Raw genomic sequence first — 20444 nt, 5'->3', positions numbered from 1 at the left:
GCCTCCGTGGCGCAATCGGCTAGCGCGTTCGGCTGTTAACCGAAAGGTTGGAGGTTCGAGCCCTCCCGGGGGCGATGATGAATTATTTTGTTAATTAGGTTGCGCTAATTTATTCCTTTTTTTTTTTACGAGCACTCTTGATGTAGGTTGTCGCACTGCTAACCAAAGATGTTTGAGACAGTCGCCCTGGGAGCTAAGTTGCGATTTCCTTATTTCGGAACGGCAGTTCATACCTCGCCCAAGCTGAGTTGTACAACAATGCATATTGTCACTCTTTGGGAGTTCGCTTTCTGCACGCTAGCTGCATTCCGAAAAAAATAAAAGAACAAGAATTTTATTCTCATGATATACGCAGCGTTAAAAATAAGTTCGCTAACACCACAACGCTCTGCGTTCACGGAATGCCAAGACCAGGCCTTTTTTATTACCAAGTGCTAATGTTCTTTTCAATTTTTTTTTCTTTCTTTCTTTTTCCTTTTTTTACGAGCACTCTTGGTGTATATCGCTGCGCTGCTAGCCAAAGATCTTTAATACAGTCGCCCTACGAGCTGAAGTTGCCATTTGTTTTTCTCGGAACAGCGGCTCTTAGATCGTGTTCCACACGCTTGCTGTATTGTGACAAAAAAAAAACATTTTTTTCACGTGAGACACGCAGCGTTAAAACACGGTATTTTTTATAACACGTACATACAACAACGACGCTCTGCGTTCACGGAATGCCAAGACCAGGCCTCTTCAATGTATCCCATAAAACACCTGACGCCATGGCGACTACGCAGAGACACCGGCTGACGTCAAGTGCGCGAAAGTTCATTCTAACGGCATACTGGTGACGCAGACATTAAAAACAGCGTGCTGCATGTTGTCGACTAAGACGCGGTGTAAGATATGTGGATGGTAATGTATAAAAAACTCACTCCTGTTGTCGTTATAGGGTGAAATACGTAACTAAAGAATAAAAGAAGAACGGGCTGAATAGGTACTGGAAGCGTAAACAGAGAAATTGCAATGGAATGGAAATGACAGGCAGAAAAATAACGCAGGAAACAGCGATACTTGTTTATAGTGAACACTAACTGAGGAAGGACTAACATTCAGAAAACGTGCCGCTCTGTTATATTTTTACACGTTATAGTGCGCAGCAAGACTATTCATCTGGATGAATGCAAACATTCTGCGCATGGCTGTGTCTTTTATGTGACCTCACTTGTATCTCCTTTCTATGACTTCTACACAAATTTATAATCGGTTCATGTGTCTTGACGCATTGTTCTGAATACTTAGTACCAAAACTAATACAGTTTAATATACATTGATTGATTGATTGATTGATTGATTGATTGATTGATTGATTGATTGATTGATTGATTGATTGATTGATTGATTGATTGATTGATTGATTGATTGATTGATTGATTGATTGCAGTGCGCTATCAGCGTGTAGTGCTGTACTAATAATGCGTGATTTGTTAATGCCAAATGTGGCCTCGGAGATCGCAACCACGCACCTTAAAGGTGCGCCGTTGTACTCTCAGAGGTCACGTGCCGACGCTATTAGCCGCGATATTAACCTGGTGATGGGAGCATCGTCACTGCATTATGTAATTAGGGGGTCAGATGCGCGAATTTTAAGCTCGCTTCAACGGTAGCGGTGCTTCGCTGTCAGCAATTTCTGCCGATTTTCTGGTAACGAAACAGTCTGGCAGAAGCAACCTGGTAATATATGCCGTCCTCTAAGGTCACATATTTGCAAGAAAAGCTCAGAATTTTAGATTACAGGGATTTACGTGCCAAAACCACTTCTTGATTATGAGGCACGCCGCAGTGATTTAGATCAACTGGGGTTCTGTAACGTGCACCTAAATCTATGTACAGTCTTGGTCAAAAAACCTGAACCCGCTGTGAACGGCAGGGGAGCGGCTGCGCCCCGCTATCGTGGCGCTGCCGCCGCCGCCGCTGCCGCCGCTGCTCGCTGGCGCCGAGGATAAAGAGGGCGAGGGAAGCATGTCTCTCAAGCATCCTTTGACGACAGCGCTCGTGAGAAACTAGTGCGTCCTTCGTTCTGCCAGCTGCGAGGTCGTCTTGCGGCCGCTGTGGCACGGCGCTTCGTGCGAGTAAATGCGCTTGCCTTGCCAAAACTGCCCAGATTCCACGTAGAGCCCCCCCCCCCCCCCCCCCCCATTACACCATAAAAATTCTCCTAATAATCGAAATTTCCTATTACAATTTTATCCTACACATTCAAAGGCGAGAGCCTTCGCATTGTGTTTGTAGATACACATTTTGAATGTGGTTCTGAGTGCAATGTAAACAAAAGATAACATATGAACTAGCATCTCTCAGTACTGTTTAGCGTTGCTCCAGGTTTTATTGTAATATGCGGGCAATTCACTCATCGTTCGTTTAGAAAAGACGAGACGCAGTAATTTTAGATACAAAGGCTCCCTTCGGAAAGGGCCTCTAACCGGCGTTACAATATTTGAAATACGTTGACCGCAGTTCTCCACTAAGAAACGACTAGACGATTGCGTTTGGCGTTGAAGTTCTTTAATTAAACCTTTAAATAAACTTTTCAGGACTAGAAGAAGTTTGCCCTGCCTGAGTATCCGATTGAGTTAGACCCATTCTCGCGGCATTACGGAAGGTGCCCACTACCTATAGCCTTTTCGATATCTTCGTGCACACTGCCTCAGCGTCGTTAGAGCCCACTTTCAAGCACACGTGAGGCCAGTTTAAGTCCATCCCGTTTGCATTGGGCATCACGCGTTTGAATCGTGTAGACCACGGCCACGAGATTATAGGATTCTCGCACAATGAAGGCTTCACGCGCCGGCGGTGCTGTCGCTGTCCCGGGTTTACTGGAAGAAGTATTTTGGATATAGATTACTGAGGTATCGTTCTTCTCTACGAGAAAGGGCTTCACAGGTAGCTTTAAAAAATGGGTTATACGTAGGGTCCTTACAACCAGAGACCTTGGCTAGTTTGCGGTCAAACACATGGGCAAGCTGCAATTGTTCGGGGCAACCACAGACCAAATCACACTCAATGATGCGCAATGTGTTGAAGGCAGCTCCCCCTCGTGATTTCGTCGAGAGATGCAGGTACCACCCTGAAGCTTATGCTGTCTTAATTTGCTACTTGTGACATTCATGATGACAAATAAGAGATGACATTGTGGCCCACTATTTAATATAGAATTCAGCTGCTAAATCAGATCTTAGCTACGATCCTCGCAAGGTGCCCGTGTCCGACCATGCGCAGGACTATTCATAGCGTTGTTCCTTTATTCTGGTTCCAAAAAAAAAAAAAAAACCTTAACTCATCATTACGATACTCGGAATTGCGAAAGTTGAGCGTATCGCGTTTCACAGCGGTCACCAGAGACCTGCTCATCCAGCATACGCTGCAAACGGCATTTTAGCCGGTCGTGCGGCTTCCGCTTCGCCACCGACGCGTTCGCGCCGCAATCGTCGCACTAGTTTTTCACGAGCGCTGTTATCAAACGACGCTTGAGAGTAAGAGACATGCTTCCCTCGCCCTCTTTATATTCGGCGCAAGCGAGCAGCGGCACGCGCCGACGGTGGCAACGCCGCGATAGCGTAGCGCAGCTGCTCTCCGGCCATTCACAGAGGGTTCAAGTTATTTAACCAAGACTGTACACGGGGGTTCTTGCGTTTCGCCCCCATCGAAATGCGGCCGCCGGGCCCGGGATTCGTTCCCGCGACCTTGTGCTTAGCAGCCAAACACCACAGTCACTGAACAACCGCGACAGGCCACAGAATTTTCTGACTCCTAGTGAAAACAGAGTGAAATCTCATACAGCAGGGTCTTACTCGGCCACACAATCTCTGTTTTACTTGGTGCTTTCTAAACGGCGGTCGCATTTCATGCTCCCTAAAAATTTAACGTTGGTGTCAAATCACCCACTTGCCAAATGCCACATTTGCGTCTAACCTTGAACTAGTAACAAAAACCAGCATTCCTCTATAAATAAATGAAAGGTAGTGAGGAAAACCGGGACAGAGCCCGGTTGGCTCCCTTACACTGGGCGATGGGAAAAAGGGAGGGAAAGATTAAGAGAAGAAGAGAAAGTCCGCTGTGGATATCGGTCGCGTAGCAACACTTTTATGTTATCTCTGACGGTGTGCACTCACTCCATCATCTACGGACACTCAATCCGGTGGCTTTCAAAAATTGCAGCAGTGCCCTTGTGACCTTTTGCAGCTGCGATATGCGAGGCCACGGTCCCAAGATCTTGTTCAAGGCGAATCGCTCTCTATCCACCTGATTTAAGGCTGTGCAGAAGGGATGTCTTTGCTTTTCCAAAGGTGGGCAGTAGCACAGTAGGTGTTCTATAGTCTCCTAGACACCGCAGGCATTGCACTCGACGCTATCAGCCATTCCAATCAAACATGTATATGCATTGGTGAATGCAACGCCTAGGCGTAAGCTGCACAGCATTGGTTCCCCACTTCGCGTAAGCCCAGGTAACAGTCGCAGTTTCATAGATGGGTCGAGAGAATGCAATCGATGCTGGGGGAATTAGGTGTGTGCCACATCTCCGATGTCATACGGCGCGCTAGCTTGCTTAAGTAATGGGCTGCTCCATTCCTCGATAAAGGCACAGAAACAATCTTTGTTCCTTCGTGGACTTTCCTAGCGTGGTTGTCGGCGAGGTCGCTGCCGGAGATACCGCAATGACCCGGCAGCCACTGAAACACGACATCGTGTCCTTTCGCGATCATATTACGGTACGTTTCTCCTATCTCCAACACGAGTTGTTCGCAGAACCCGCGGCGAAGAGCTCTGCAATGAAGGTAAAGTAGCAAATCAGCTCGCACCATTTTACCTATACAAAGGTATATCACCGCTTTGGTTTACTTCTTGTATGCAAATCCTCGTTTTTCCATTGCGAAAACACTATATATATAGCAGAATTAATTTGAGTAAAAGGCGTCACTCTGTGCCACAACGTATTATGATTTATTCCCGCAAGGTCTTCCTTCTGTAATCTGAGATTTATTACCGTGTAACAGTACAAGCGTACCATAACTGTCTAGTACACATCTGATATTGCCCGCTCTTGCGCTCAATTGGTACGTAAAAGTTTTTATTTAATTTTTTATTTTCATTTTGCTCATATGCCAAAATGAGCAGGCATTGTTATTTATTTATTTATTTATTTATTTATTTATTTATTTATTTATTTATTTATTTACGCAGGCGCTTCAGTATAAATCATGTATCAGCACTCGCCACACTGCCTGTGACGCGCGTTCGTGTAATATTCTTCATTTCGGCCCACCATGTTGTTTCAGTGGTTACGAGGTAGTAGGTTTATTTCACACCGTCCGCATTTTGATTGGAGTGAAATGTGAAAAAAAACACTTACGTATTCAGACTTATGTATACAAGATCTAGAGCTGTAAGTGATCGAAATTGATCAGGACGAAGCCCCCCTTACGCCGTCCCATATAGCCTGTGTGTTGACACAGAAGGTTAAAGCCATAAATTGAATCAATCTAGAGAAATCAAAGAACAAAAGTTGCAGACGGTCAGGCTGCACCAACCGCTGAATTTCGTGCGAAAGCACATTTCCTTGAATAAAATTCGCCATTTTCTTGCTCCAAGTTAGGCATTGCTAGGCCGTTGTTTGGCCGGTTGCTAATTACATCCTCTGCAGTCGCGATGTCCGTTCTTAAACTATCGATATTTTGCACACACTATACGCTTAGCCATGCGCACTGGGTTGCATAATGCGTACAGGGTTACTCGGTGAACACAGAAGGATGAGGATTGCTGGCTTGCACAAAGACCGTTTTGTGGTTTCACGCCGTACTAGCCAGTGTTGTAGAGCAGGCTTCGAACTTGCATGAAGGGTATGCGAAGGGAAAGCATGCGCGTCGCTGTACAGCTGATCTGAGTGAGGCGGGCAGGCTTGGGCGGATATTTTTACCCATTACTCACAGATGTATAGCAGGGGAAATTAGGGGCCCGTTACTTGACCAGACCGCAAGTGGAAGCCGTCAACGTGCAGTGAAATTATAGAGCCCCTCTGAGATGTAGCCATGTGTTAATGGCATAAATATTTTTAAGCGGAAGATCAGACGAAAGCACCTATAGAAGGAGACATAGTATACAACGGACATGCTGGACGCTATAATGTCAAGCTCAGCTATTTGCGAAGCGAAGCCATCGCGTGAAGTGCTTAATTTATTGCTATAAAACTAAATAGTACGCGCATAGGTGTGTTTATTGTCATCCTATGCAAAATTAATCTCTTACGAAGCTTTATGTTTATGCATCGCACAGCTGACAACTTTGATGCCATGTAATGTTAGCAAGAGCAGTTTATGCGAATGGAGTCTCTGAGGCGCTTCAGTATCGAAAGCAAGACACTACTTGACCAGCTACAAACAAGAGGATTTCCAAACTTGCGCGTGTGGAACAGATAATGTTCCCCGAAGGGGCCGAGGATAGCTAGATCTCACGCCTCCTGCTCGCACATCTCCGCGACACTGAACTGTGGTAGCCGATTCCTGAACAGGGATAGATACGAATAGACGGAGCAATTGCCGGTCTAGGCTGCCAGAGACCAACACCGCCTGCAACCGGCCGACCGACGTCGCTGCAGTGATGTCACGGGACGAAGGCGATGCTTGATGCTTGTCGACGGAAGAATGGCGAGGACAGGTGCACGGGAGCTGAGATAAGTGCGACGCGAAAGAAAGCAGCATAAGGTTTCCTATCATGTGACCCGTTCCTGTCCTGCGTCATTGATCTATGATGGGAACAGCGCGCAAGCACGCACACGCTACGCGACGTGATGCACTCACCAATCGTTGGTATACTAGTGAAGCATCGGTGCGATTAAGAAATTAAATTATGGGGTTTCACGTGCCAAAACCGCTTTCTGATTATAAGGCACGCCGTAGTGGGGGAATCCGGAAATTTTGACCACCTGGACTTCTTTAACGTGCACCTAAAGCTTAGTACACGGGTGTTTTCACATTACGCACCCATCGAAACGCGGCCGCCGTGGCCGGGATTCGATCCCGCAACCTCGTGCTTAGCAGCCCAACACCATAGCCACTAAGCAACCACGGCGGGTGTGGGTGCGATTCTGGCCTAGTTGTAGATTTAAGTCAAAGCATTAGGCTAAGATCTCACGCACACTTCTGTCACGTCACCGCCAACAGTTCGATATGTGATTGCGCCGCCGTTCAAGATGGCGTGCCCGTTAGTATATTCTTCCTGATTGGACTACACACTTCAAGGAGGACATGAATGTATCCCCGAAATGCTGAGCCCATTGTTTCTTCCAGAGTATAGAGTTTACTCGAATGATTGTTGACTTAAAGGATATGTATGACTAAACACAGTTAAAAACCGGACTGGTGCCCTTTATTTAAAGCCTGTCTGCTGTTGCCTCCGTTTAAGGAGCGAATATGACCGTTTAATTTATGTACCGTTATATTTTTAAGTATTATGTCTTTCGGGTCTGTCTAAAGCCATTGAAATATTATGTATTGCATTTTAACTGTGCCATACTCGTATACGATGTTACACTCACTGGCAGCAACAACGCAGCACCTGAAGCCACATTCGTGGCTTCAGGTGAACGTGCGTGCTTTATTATTATTATTATTATTATTATTATTATTATTATTATAGGAAGTGCCGAAAGTTGACAATGAACGACGACATTAAAGTCAAGTAAATCTTACTAGTTATTTTTACAGCTAGCAACTATATTTGTAAGCACTATAACGATTTCGTTGGTCCTCTCATAAGGTTACGGCTTCTTTTCTCCCTAGAATTCAACGGTGCTGACTGCAGTTGTATTTGCTTCGTAACACAACACTGCTTGATGTGCTATAAAATTGCATTTTCGTTATTGCCATTGCCGCGGCTCGTGAAATTACATGCAGTGTTCTAAACCACCTGCTGTTACCTTGTAATCCTATTTTATAATTGCACTTGCTCGGCCTCTGAACAGGTCGCCGAATTTAGAGAATAAGTATACTGCAAGCAAGGCACTGCAGAGAATTGAAAAAGGAATGCTATCCTCGTGCGTCTGGCAGCCACTTTTCTTCCTCACTGCACTGAAAAAGGAGTTTCTGTCAAGGAGTATCTACACTTGTTAGGTAGCCTTCACAAGGGACCCCGGGTTTCTTCTTTTGCATCATTTGTTTGCGTGTTCCTTGTAATGACCAAGCGAATAAAGAAACGTTGTCTCAGAACATTACAACGTTCTTGGCATGCAGGGGTTCTGCCAGCCGCCCAGCCAGCAGTGCTGTTATCATTCATCCTTCGTAGCAAGATGGCGTCCAAAACGATCGGACCAAGCCTGCTGACGGGAAACCCGCAGATTAACAGACGGTGAACGTGTGGCACAGGCTTGTGCGCATATCAGGCAACCAACAGGGCGCCGTTTGCCGCGGATGGAAACGCGCTAAGTACCACTAGCTTCCTCCTAGACCGTCGCCGGGTGAGAAAGCCACGCAGCGGGAATTTCGCCGATCAACGCCCTCGCTCGCTGTATAGCTGCAGGTTGTCATTTCGGCGTAACTTACGGTTGGCGTAACTTGCGGCAATGCGGCAGTGTGACTGCGACGGCGCTGCTTTGCGATCTTGACGACGAGAGTTTCGACTTCAAAGAAAAACTCACGCAGATCACATGTTGGAACCTATATGCGAAGCGAAGGTCAAGTAAAGGGATTAATTAAATGATTTACAACAAATGGTGATGCGTATCATTTGGTTATGACAGGGGTATTCCCAGAAAACTACGAAACGTATCGGGCGATCTTTAGGGATTCTGCACCCGTTGTGTCACAGTGAGACATATCCATTCCGGAGCGATGACAAAGGACAGGCACACCCGATGTGGCACACACAGAACGGCTATATCAAAGAGAGTAAAATAAATCAAAGAATTCCACTAATATAAATTCACCGTTCTGTTAACAGAGCAGTGTGCTTTGGATGTATCTGTGAGCCGACATTATATATTCTAATTTTTTATTGAAATGAAAATAAAAGAAGGAGATGTAGCCACCCTATAATGGTGACATCTACTCCTTTTCTCATAACAGAAATAACAATATATAAAAAGTATGCAGCATTGAAACGAAAAGAAACGACGTCACAAGGTCAGAAATCCACAGCACATAGCCATATACATCCACGAACATATAGATGTAAAAGGCAAATAGCACCACAAGGAGTTTGTAAACAAAGTCGCAAACAAAGTCGCAGAAGGGGCTGCCATGTAGACTGCGACGAGCATGCGAACAGATGAGGAATTACAGATTCAAGTTTTATGTAGGAATCGTACGTAGGGGGACATTCTGAAGCATTGGCCAAGAACCCAGTGACGCATACTGCGTGGCTACATCAAAGAAAATAAGGTAAATCGAAGAATCCGTTTAATATAATTCACCATTCCGTTAAGAGATCGGCGTGCCTGTCAGTGAGCACTATACGCGCAAGTTTTATGGAACAAGTTATTTTTGTTTTTTGCATCCAGAACAGGAGCTGGACAAATGTGGCCGGCATACAAGATGTATGTGATTCACCTTGTAGTTATGGTTCCCTATATATATATGTCAGAGAAGAGGTGTAGCCCACCAACCCCTCCTTAAATTTACGGTTAATAATAATTTTATTTATTTATTTATTTATTTATTTATTTATTTATTTATTTATTTTACTGTCGATTCCACTGTGGTTTCGAACAACCCCAATTTTTATGTTCACGGACACTGATTGTGTAACAAGTGGTGCTCAGACACGTTCGCGCTTAACTTAACCAGTGGGCGCGGCAGGGGCACAGCGACAATGCCGCTCACGAATCCTTTCCTGTTTTTCGTTCAGGCCGTGCTCTTCATCTGCCCGACACCCCCGGCCATCGAGACATGCTTCGGCCTTTCTGCGGCTGAGACGACTGAATACTGTATCTTCAGGCCTACCAGTCCACAGAGATGCGATATCAGTGACATGCTCCCGGACATGCGCACATGGGCACCGTTACTTGCCGGATTTTCCTCGCCGTCATCGGTTACGTCAGAGTTTTGGCAGCATAAAGGTCCGGCCACTTCGCGGATTCCGGCCAGTGGGCGCGGCAGGGGCACAGCGACAATGCCGCTCACGAATCCTTTCCTGTTTTTCGTTCAGGCCGTGCTCTTCATCTGCCCGACACCCCCGGCCATCGAGACATGCTTCGGCCTTTCTGCGGCTGAGACGACTGAATACTGTATCTTCAGGCCTACCAGTCCACAGAGATGCGATATCAGTGACATGCTCCCGGACATGCGCACATGGGCACCGTTACTTGCCGGATTTTCCTCGCCGTCATCGGTTACGTCAGAGTTTTGGCAGCATAAAGGTCCGGCCACTTCGCGGATTCCGGCCAGTGGGCGCGGCAGGGGCACAGCGACAATGCCGCTCACGAATCCTTTCCTGTTTTTCGTTCAGGCCGTGCTCTTCATCTGCCCGACACCCCCGGCCATCGAGACATGCTTCGGCCTTTCTGCGGCTGAGACGACTGAATACTGTATCTTCAGGCCTACCAGTCCACAGAGATGCGATATCAGTGACATGCTCCCGGACATGCGCACATGGGCACCGTTACTTGCCGGATTTTCCTCGCCGTCATCGGTTACGTCAGAGTTTTGGCAGCATAAAGGTCCGGCCACTTCGCGGATTCCGGCCAGTGGGCGCGGCAGGGGCACAGCGACAATGCCGCTCACGAATCCTTTCCTGTTTTTCGTTCAGGCCGTGCTCATCTGCCCTACACCCCCGGCCATCGAGACATGCTTCGGCCTTTCTGCGGCTGAGACGACGGAATACTGTATCTTCAGGCCTACCAGTCCAGAGATGCGATATCAGTGACATGCTCCCGGACATGCGCACATGGGCACCGTTACTTGCCGGATTTTCCTCGCCGTCATCGGTTACGTCAGAGTTTTGGCAGCATAAAGGTCCGGCCACTTCGCGGATTCCGGCCAGTGGGCGCGGCAGGGGCACAGCGACAATGCCGCTCACGAATCCTTTCCTGTTTTTCGTTCAGGCCGTGCTCATCTGCCCTACACCCCCGGCCATCGAGACATGCTTCGGCCTTTCTGCGGCTGAGACGACGGAATACTGTATCTTCAGGCCTACCAGTCCAGAGATGCGATATCAGTGACATGCTCCCGGACATGCGCACATGGGCACCGTTACTTGCCGGATTTTCCTCGCCGTCATCGGTTACGTCAGAGTTTTGGCAGCATAAAGGTCCGGCCACTTCGCGGATTCCGGCCAGTGGGCGCGGCAGGGGCACAGCGACAATGCCGCTCACGAATCCTTTCCTGTTTTTCGTTCAGGCCGTGCTCATCTGCCCTACACCCCCGGCCATCGAGACATGCTTCGGCCTTTCTGCGGCTGAGACGACGGAATACTGTATCTTCAGGCCTACCAGTCCACAGAGATGCGATATCAGTGACATGCTCCCGGACATGCGCACATGGGCACCGTTACTTGCCGGATTTTCCTCGCCGTCATCGGTTACGTCAGAGTTTTGGCAGCATAAAGGTCCGGCCACTTCGCGGATTCCGGCCAGTGGGCGCGGCAGGGGCACAGCGACAATGCCGCTCACGAATCCTTTCCTGTTTTTCGTTCAGGCCGTGCTCTTCATCTGCCCGACACCCCCGGCCATCGAGACATGCTTCGGCCTTTCTGCGGCTGAGACGACTGAATACTGTATCTTCAGGCCTACCAGTCTACAGAGATGCGATATCAGGGACATGCTCCCGGACATGCGCACATGGGCACCGTTACTTGCCGGATTTTCCTCGCCGTCATCGGTTACGTCAGAGTTTTGGCAGCATAAAGGTCCGGCCACTTCGCGGATTCCGGCCAGTGGGCGCGGCAGGGGCACAGCGACAATGCCGCTCACGAATCTTTTCCTGTTTTTCGTTCAGGTGAGAGACTATCGCCTAACGTATACCTATCGCAGTGACAATGCTTGCCTCTTGCTTCTGCCGTGCCCACGTTCTTTGAGTGATATGCTTACTGCGATTTACCATTGCTTTGTGAACCTACTGCCTACCTGTGGTGACGTAGAGACTAACCCGGGACCGTCTACTGCAGAGATGCTTCAGACCCTAATTGATGATGTTCGTGAACTTAAACACACTGTGCAAGCTACTAACAGCAAGATTAACGAAACAAGTATTAAGCTGTTTTCAATTGATAAGAAGCTTGACGATATTTCTGCTACGGTGACTAATTACACGAGCAAGGTTGACGAGCTTCAGTCAGAAGTCGAAAAACTGGCTTTGAAAGTAGACGACTTGGAGAATAGGAGTGGAAGGGAGAACTTGATTGTGTATGGCATAAAAGAATCGACCGAAGAAAATTGGCAATCCCTAGAACAAGTCGTGACTAAAAACATTCTGACTGACACTCTAAAGGTTCCAAACGTGGCTATCGAGCGTATTCACAGGATTGGCCGCCCAGCCGAGGGCAGATGCCGACCCGTCATATTTAAACTTATGGATGGCAGAGATAAGGCCAATATTTTGAAGAATTGTCTCAAGCTGAGAGGCACAGCCTATAGCATATCGGAAGATTTCTCCCCGCGCGTACGATCAATCCGAAAGAAGCTCTGGGCTGCTGCTGCTGAACACAGGAAGAAAGGTGCCAAGGTCGTGCTGTCATTCGACAAAATTAAAATTAATGGTAAACTGTTCCAATGGGACGACACTCAAGATAAAATAGTCCCGCTAGCTTCACAATGACGGCCTAACAGTAACTTCAGAAATAAGAGTCCGCTTAAGAGCCGCAATTTAGGCCATAGAGACACAGTTCAAAGCGAGTTCTCTGTTCTGAACATTAATGCCCGCAGCATCCGGAATAGAACAGAAGACTTCGAAGGTCTTCTTTTAACGTATGAGCCTGATGTTGCAGTGCTCACCGAAACGTGGCTCCATGATAACATATCCGATAAGGATGTGATACCTCATTCGCACGAAATTATCCGCCATGACCGCAGTTCTAGAGGGGGTGGGGTAGCCATTGTGATAAAGATAGGAACAGATTACACGCTTGTACCACACCATACTAGCATAGAAATGGTCTGCATCCGACTTCATACTTGCAAACACAGCATCTTTATTGGCGCCGTTTACAGGCCACCAAATTCAGATATAGGTATGCTCGAGACGCTGTACGACTTTTTGAATGAGCACAAAAAGCGATATTCACATGTCATTTTGTGTGGTGATTTTAACTTGCCAAAAATCAACTGGGAATCCTTGAGCGTCTCATCTTCATGCCGGCATTCTGATTTGCTACTCGATATTGCCTTTTCTTTTAATTTGAAGCAGGTTGTGGCTGAACCATCGCGAGTTACTGCTACCACGGGCTCACTTCTACACCTTGTATTTGTCTCTGATGCTATTGAAAGGCTGGGTTTCACGGTTAATATTATGCCTGGTATATCCGACCACGATTTAGTGCTTTTCAAAACCAATATGGCACGACCAATCACACGCCAATCAACAAAACAATTTTACGATTTCAATAACGCTGAAGACGAGAGTATTTTAGACCTTCTTGAACAAGAATACAATTTTTTTGCAAGGTACAGTGAAGGCCACACAAGTCCGAATGAATTGTGGTTGAACTTTAAACGTACGGTACATATGTGTATTCATCGGTACGTCCCGCTGAAGAAAAAGAAAATTCATAGCCACAGCCCATGGATTACACGAGAAATAATTCACCTAAAACGTCGCGTAAGCACAGTTTCCCGTAACATTTCGAGGGCTGCACACAGTACTGTGGCGTCACTTCGTAGAGAGCTAAGAAATCAAATACGACAATCAAAATTCCAATTCATTAACGTAAAACTGCACAACTTCCTCATTAATGACCCGCGAAAATTCTGGACTTATCTAGCTCAAAAAAAGGACCCCATACACAAATTGACAATAAATGACGTGGACGTTAGTGACGGACAACAAATAGCGGCAACGTTCAACGACTATTTTTCTTCTGTGTTCCTGCCGGGTGGTGGTCCGTCTACCAATTTCAGATCAACCAGCATCCAGGTACCCGATCTTAGCATAGGCAAAGAAGGCATTTTTTCCGCCCTTCTACACCTGAATACAAAGAAATCATCTGGACCAGATGATATTCCGAACACGTTTCTTTCCAGATACGCGGAATGGTGTTCAAAATTCCTCTTTATTATATTCCGTACTAGTCTACGAGAGGGTGACGTTCCCAGGGATTGGAAGCTGGCTAAGGTTATTCCTGTGCACAAATCTGGTACCAAGCTCCATGTCGCTAATTACAGGCCAATTAGCTTGTTGTGCGCCGCAGGTAAAGTGATGGAACACTTTGTTTTCAAACACATCGCCTCATTCTTGGAAGACAATAATTTTTTTTCTGAAGCTCAACATGGATTTCGTCGCGGGTTATCTACTGTGACACAGCTAATTCACACTACCAATGATTTCTGTAAAGCCCTTGACAAAGCAGGACAAATAGATGCCATTTTGCTGGACTTTGAAAAAGCCTTCGACCGCGTACAGCATAGTAAACTTCTGCTAAAACTTAGACACATCTTACAGAATCAACAAATTTTACAGTGGCTTGATTCATACCTATCTCACCGGCAACAGTACGTCCAGATATCCAGTTCAAGCTCACCCATCGCTCCAGTATTTTCAGGAGTGCCACAGGGCTCAGTCCTTGGGCCGCTTCTTTTTCTTATATATTTAAATGACTTAAAACTTGGCTCTCCTGTGGGGGCCCGTTTTTTCGCAGATGACTGCGTAATTTATCACACAATTCTCACCGAACGTGACCAGCTCGTTCTAAATAACTACTTGTGTGCTCTTAGTAATTGGTGCCAAAACTGGTCGATGACATTAAATGTCACGAAATGCAAACAAATGACCTTAACCCGAAAGAAAGATCCACTGAAGTATTCGTACAAAATTAATAGCGCTCCTCTAGAACCAGAACAATTTAAGTATCTTGGCGTAACGATCAGCTCTAACCTCAGTTGGAGCCCCCACATTAAAAACATGGTTTCAGTAGCATCCAAAAGACTATGGCTAATAAGACACCGGTTAAAACATGCAACCACTAAAACAAAACTTGTAGCTTATACTTCGCTCGTGCGTCCCCTACTGGAATATGCTGACGTGATCCGCACACTAAAACGAATGTAAAAAGTATCGAGGGGTTCAGAGAAAGGCACTGCGATTTATACACCACGCCTACGGAAGACAGGTATCGATATCTGATCTTCTTAGCCGCTCCGGTCTTCCTACCTTGGAATCTCGTCGAAAAATGCACAGTCTGAAGATGCTATTTGCTATTAGATAATAATCATACCAAATTAGACTTCCACACTTACATGCAGTACAACAGAACCCGACAGACTCGACACAAACACGACAAAACAATTATAATGCCTCAGTGCAGAACCAACACATACAAGCTGTCGTTCTTTCCAAGAACGATAGCAGACTGGAACAAGTTGCCCTACGATGTGGCCACCTTATCATCACCCGATGCATTTTTTTCAACAGTCAGGTCTAGCCAATAACCTTTGTGAGCTCGTTTTCCTTTTTTTTTTGTTTGTTTGTTTTTTATTTGAATGTAACGCGTTTGCATCTTGTTTTGTTTGCTTTGCTTCGCAGTAATCTTCTGTATGCCTATGTGGTTCTCTGTCGTAACTGTTACTGTTGTTTTCTTGATGGACCGTTAATATGAAAAGAGTCATGTACCCACTCCTGCCCTGGCTACCAAAAGGCGGCCGGCAGTATTGAATAAATAAAAATAAATAAAAATAAACTTCTGACTGCCGGTACTAAATCTGTAGATGATTTTCGTGGTCTTAAAGCAAATTGTTTTTTTTTCTTCTTCTTTCGCCAATTTTTCTGATTGGTTAATGGTAGGACTCTGCAAGAAAAACGTTCGCTCGCTCGGGCTTGCATGAAAGTTGCTGTCGAAGGTTTCTGCACAGTTTTTATTCCGCTATTTGCCAATAGGCTACTTCGAAGCTTACGGCTATGTTGCTTAGGCTCTCAGCCAGGTTGGGCAAAGCAACAAACTTTGCATTTCAGAAGTTGTGATTGCACGGACCAGAATTTTGCCGTAAGTTGAGTTGAGCCAATAGCTGCAGACAACTGCGAACGACGATAAGGCGAGCACGAAACTCCACGAGCCGTAGACAAGCCCTAGACTCGGTTATAGCATTCGCCGAGTCAGGGACATTATAGAGTGTGAACAGACAATATTAGCCCTCCCACGTTCCTTCCAATGACGTTCAAATAGATCATTTAGACTATCTCACTTCTTTTATTTTTTTTCGTTGGAAAACCATGTTGTATCAAGGTCGGATGCCGTGTAGAGGTGCTTCCGAATAATTTGCTCCATCTGGTGCATTTATTTTAACGTGGTGTTAGCGTGCGAGCGTTGGGTCTTGAACCCACTACATTAACCCACGTTAACGTGTCCTGACAACACGGGAACTCAGAACTACCGCGTACTGCCGGACAACCGTCAATGTTTCTACATGGTACCTACTCCGAGAAGAATGCATACCGTCCACCACAGGCATCGACGATAAGCAAGAGTGAAACACCTGCATGAAAAATTATGCTGATGCCTTGCTCTGTGGCAATCAATGTAAGCGAAGCTTTCTGTGCTGGCTGCTTTGACTGGCGATAATTAGCGGTGATGTTGACGGCGAAAGCTTAATTTCTTCAAAGTTTAACGCGAGAGTGGCGAGTTGAGAGGGTTGAGAGAGGGTTGAGCATTGTCATTGCCTCACGTGGCACATCGCATTGTGGCAGAAGTATTAAACTTGAATTGGATTATGGGGCTGCATGTGCCGAAACCACAATCGGATTATGGGGCACGCCATAGAGGCGGACTCCGGATTAATTTTGACACCGTGGTGTTCGTTAACGTGTTGTAAGGTCTAGCTGCACGTGCGTTTTATATTTCGCCCAGTCGAAATGCGGCTGCCGCGGTCGGGATCAAATACGCGACCTCGAGCAACGTCGTAGCCGCAAAGCTACCGCGCCGGGCACCGCAGTGATGATATGACGTGCGACCGTTTCCGTAGTGTTGCCTGGACCACGCGGTGCACTTTAATGAATGCGGCTCTGCTTCTGCACTCCCTGCGTAAGTTGTCCGCTTGACAAATTTGCACGGTGTTTATTTTTCAGAAAGAGCAGAAACGTACTGTACCGTATTTTGACCTTAACATTATTCAGTTACCCCGCTACCGCTGTCGTGTCTATAGTAGTAGCGTTTCCTTGCCTTCTCACATCACTTGTTCCCTCTCCCCCTTGTTTGGGTACTGCCTCTTCTCCCCCTTCCTCTCTAGAAATCTATCTGCGTCCCCTCTGGGCTCGCACGTTAGTAGAGAGGTAAGCGCTGCAATTCCTGCAGTGTTTCTGAGGGGCGTCACAAGTAATCACAGCTGCCAAGAAGCTAGTTGGCGACGCCTAGAGAGCTCCAGAGGGCATTGTGCACATTCGACGCGGTGGGGTCTAAACGAGTTTCTCGCGTCGCCTTGCTCCTGTCTTGTACGCGGTGTGCCAGACAACAGCAGCAATAGCAGCAGCAGTGGGAAAGTTGAAAGAAGAGGCAAATAACGCTTTGCTTTAAAGGCTTTGCTTCAAAACACGCCATTTTCTCCTGCGCGAGGTTGATGGACGCGGCCAGGTATCCAGACAGGGACGCTCACGCCGTCAGTGTGGGGAACTTAAAGCTGCCGGAGATCGACGCGATGACGATGTTTAGACACCACTGGCGTGGAAGAGGCGGCCATCGCGTTGGCCATTGGCAGAAAGCCTGGTGAATATCAGGCCTTTGTGCTCACCGACTCACAAGCGGAATTTCTGCTAGAGATAGGAGGTCGCAGGTAGCGCTCTCCTACCAAACAGACTACCCTGCCGTCATCAATCACAATTAGCTGAACCCCTGTTCCCGAAACTCTCACTGGGAGCCTGATGGCCCGTGCGTGGTCTCGAGCGCACGTTCACCGAGCCTCTCAGTGGGACAATCGTTAAGGGGACAGACTCGAACCGTTCCCCAAAAAGTATCACGCAATCCTCCCAACACCTCGGACTTCGAAGAGGGCATGCCCATGTCTTATGATCATAGGGGGCAGGGCGTTTTTTCCAGCTGCACTTACAGCTTTTCTTCCCTGCCTCCCCCAATCTGTTGGAAATAAAGATATAGTCAACTTAATTCAATTCGATTCCCCCCGCCCAACGCACCACTCACGCGTGATGAGGTGGTGTACAAGCAACCAGGCAATTACGGACAATTATCACTGGACGTATCCCACACAACAGCATCGGCCACGCTTTACCATACCGCATAGGCCCTATGCCAAGCTATCATATTCAATACTGCGCAACCCACACCTCAGCGCACAACACTGAGTTCCTTCGCTGTCCAACGGCGATTCCCGGAACCAGCTCACTGCCACGGATAGTGCGGATTACGCCGCGCGTCGTCTCCTGCGCCTTACATTATTACACGTGCGTGTACGGCGTGCACATCTTTAAAGAGAATTTCTTCCGTGGTTATTGCATGGCCGTAAAAGCTGGTCAGCATCTTTTTTTTTTTTTGACAATGTACAGAAGCATTTAGCCTTGTGCAGTAAGATCCGTCACTGCACAAGTTGAGCGAGCCATTATGTGACCGTCCCACCTTCCCTTCGCAACACTCATACCAACTTTATTGTCGCTTTGTGTTTCGAATAAAACGGCATGAAGCATTTTTCTCGGTTTTAAAGAAAACAGCTGGCTGAAACGATTCGGGAATGCCGCGCTTTAAGCACTTGTTCTCCTGTGTTGATCACTCCGCAATCACTATGATACCACGCAACATAAATGAGGCGGCATGAATATCATTCTGCAGTAACAAAACAAAAAAGAAGCAAAAGAAAAGAAGAAAAGGGAGAAAAGCACAATTGTTAGAAAGCACTATATATTGCGTCATGCACTTGCACATTATATTACGATAACAGAATGTTGATAATTGCGACAATTGCACAAATCTCGCTTAGTGGTTGTACGCGGTGGTGTGATGTTTTCTTTTATTGTTTAGCTCCGATGCTACGAAGGCATGGAAAACCACGGCGGCGAAAACCAAGAAAACCCTAGCGGCCGCATTTGAATGGGGGTAAAAGTGAAAACACCCGTGGGAACACTTAGGTTTAAGTGAACGTTAAAAAACCCGAAGGTGGTCCAACTTTCCGAAGTCCCCCACTACGGCGTGCCTCATAATCAGCTTGTGGTTTTGGCTTGCAAAACCCCATAATTAAATTTTTTTATTAGGATAACTGCACCTTGATAATTGCGACTATTGCATAAATCTCGTTTAGTGGTAATACGCGGCATTCTGAGGTTTTCTTTTATTATTTAGCTCCAATGTCACGAGCGCGAGTTTAATTTCCCTCGCAAATAAACCTTGGGTGTTTGTGCTTTGACACGCTGCTGGAAAAGGAAAGCGAAAATGGCGTATTAGTGAGGGTCATGTGTGACAGCCGTCTCCAGATGCAAGGCATCACCACATTGAGTTGAAAGCCGGTTACTATGATGACATTTCGCTCTTCAGTGTAGGGTTGGTTGCTAGACTGAAATTAGCAGCCATTACTAGTGCAAATAAAATAACTCTATAATTTTACCCTCTCCAATAATTGCAACTTGGCTCGCAACCATGCAAGGGCAGCTTTGTGCTTAAATTACGCTCTTTTAGTGTACTGCACTGAAAATATTCTCGTCTGCAGCACCCTGGTGATCCTGTTAACGTGCTCTCAATCACAGCGGCCTATCTAGTTTAATTGAACTCCAGAACTCTTCGCGTTTAAATGCGAATTAAAAGAAAGTAAAGAAAAAATGGAACGGAGATGCATGCCTTAAATTGGTAATGTAAAGTGCACATTACCTTGGCGCTTTAACTAAGTTGTACAGGGATGCTGACTTTTGTATAACTAGTGCAATATTCGCAGAGAATGCCATAATCATCAAGTTGACGAGCAGTTTTAGCAAGGCAGGTAGAATGCCAAACATGCACTATCCACAAACACACATTGTTTCGCCTAGTGCCAGTCCCCCGTTGAATGGCAGTTTGTGCTTCTTTCAAGTAAAAAGAAAGTTTCGGCGCATGGCGTGCGAAAATGAGGCCATTAGAGGGTAACACAAAATCAGTTCAAAGCAGCAAGCGCATTTCATTATTATAAGGTCCAGCCAAATACTTCCCATGGAAGCGCACCGTGTACATTTCAATGCGTGGCGCTGACCGCCTATATACATCCACACTAACGCAGCGATGGTGTCGCCACCTGAAGCTCAATATCGCGGAGAATTGAGGTTGGACGACTTCTTCAACAGCCCCATCCATGCGCGTACCGT

General features: G+C 46.6%; 1 non-coding gene across 1 annotated transcript; it reads left to right on the top strand.

Annotated features, from left to right (window-relative positions):
- TRNAN-GUU (transfer RNA asparagine (anticodon GUU)) lies at positions 1-74 on the top strand. Its single transcript has one exon. It is a non-coding gene; the product is annotated as a tRNA-Asn (tRNA).
- Positions 75-20444: the final 20370 nt, after the last annotated feature.

Source organism: Dermacentor andersoni, chromosome 1, assembly GCF_023375885.2.
Source record: "Dermacentor andersoni chromosome 1, qqDerAnde1_hic_scaffold, whole genome shotgun sequence".
Classification (NCBI taxonomy): Eukaryota; Metazoa; Arthropoda; class Arachnida; order Ixodida; family Ixodidae; genus Dermacentor; species Dermacentor andersoni.
The sequence above is the reverse complement of the archived record's forward strand: the minus strand, read 5'-3'. Positions and strand labels throughout refer to the sequence as shown.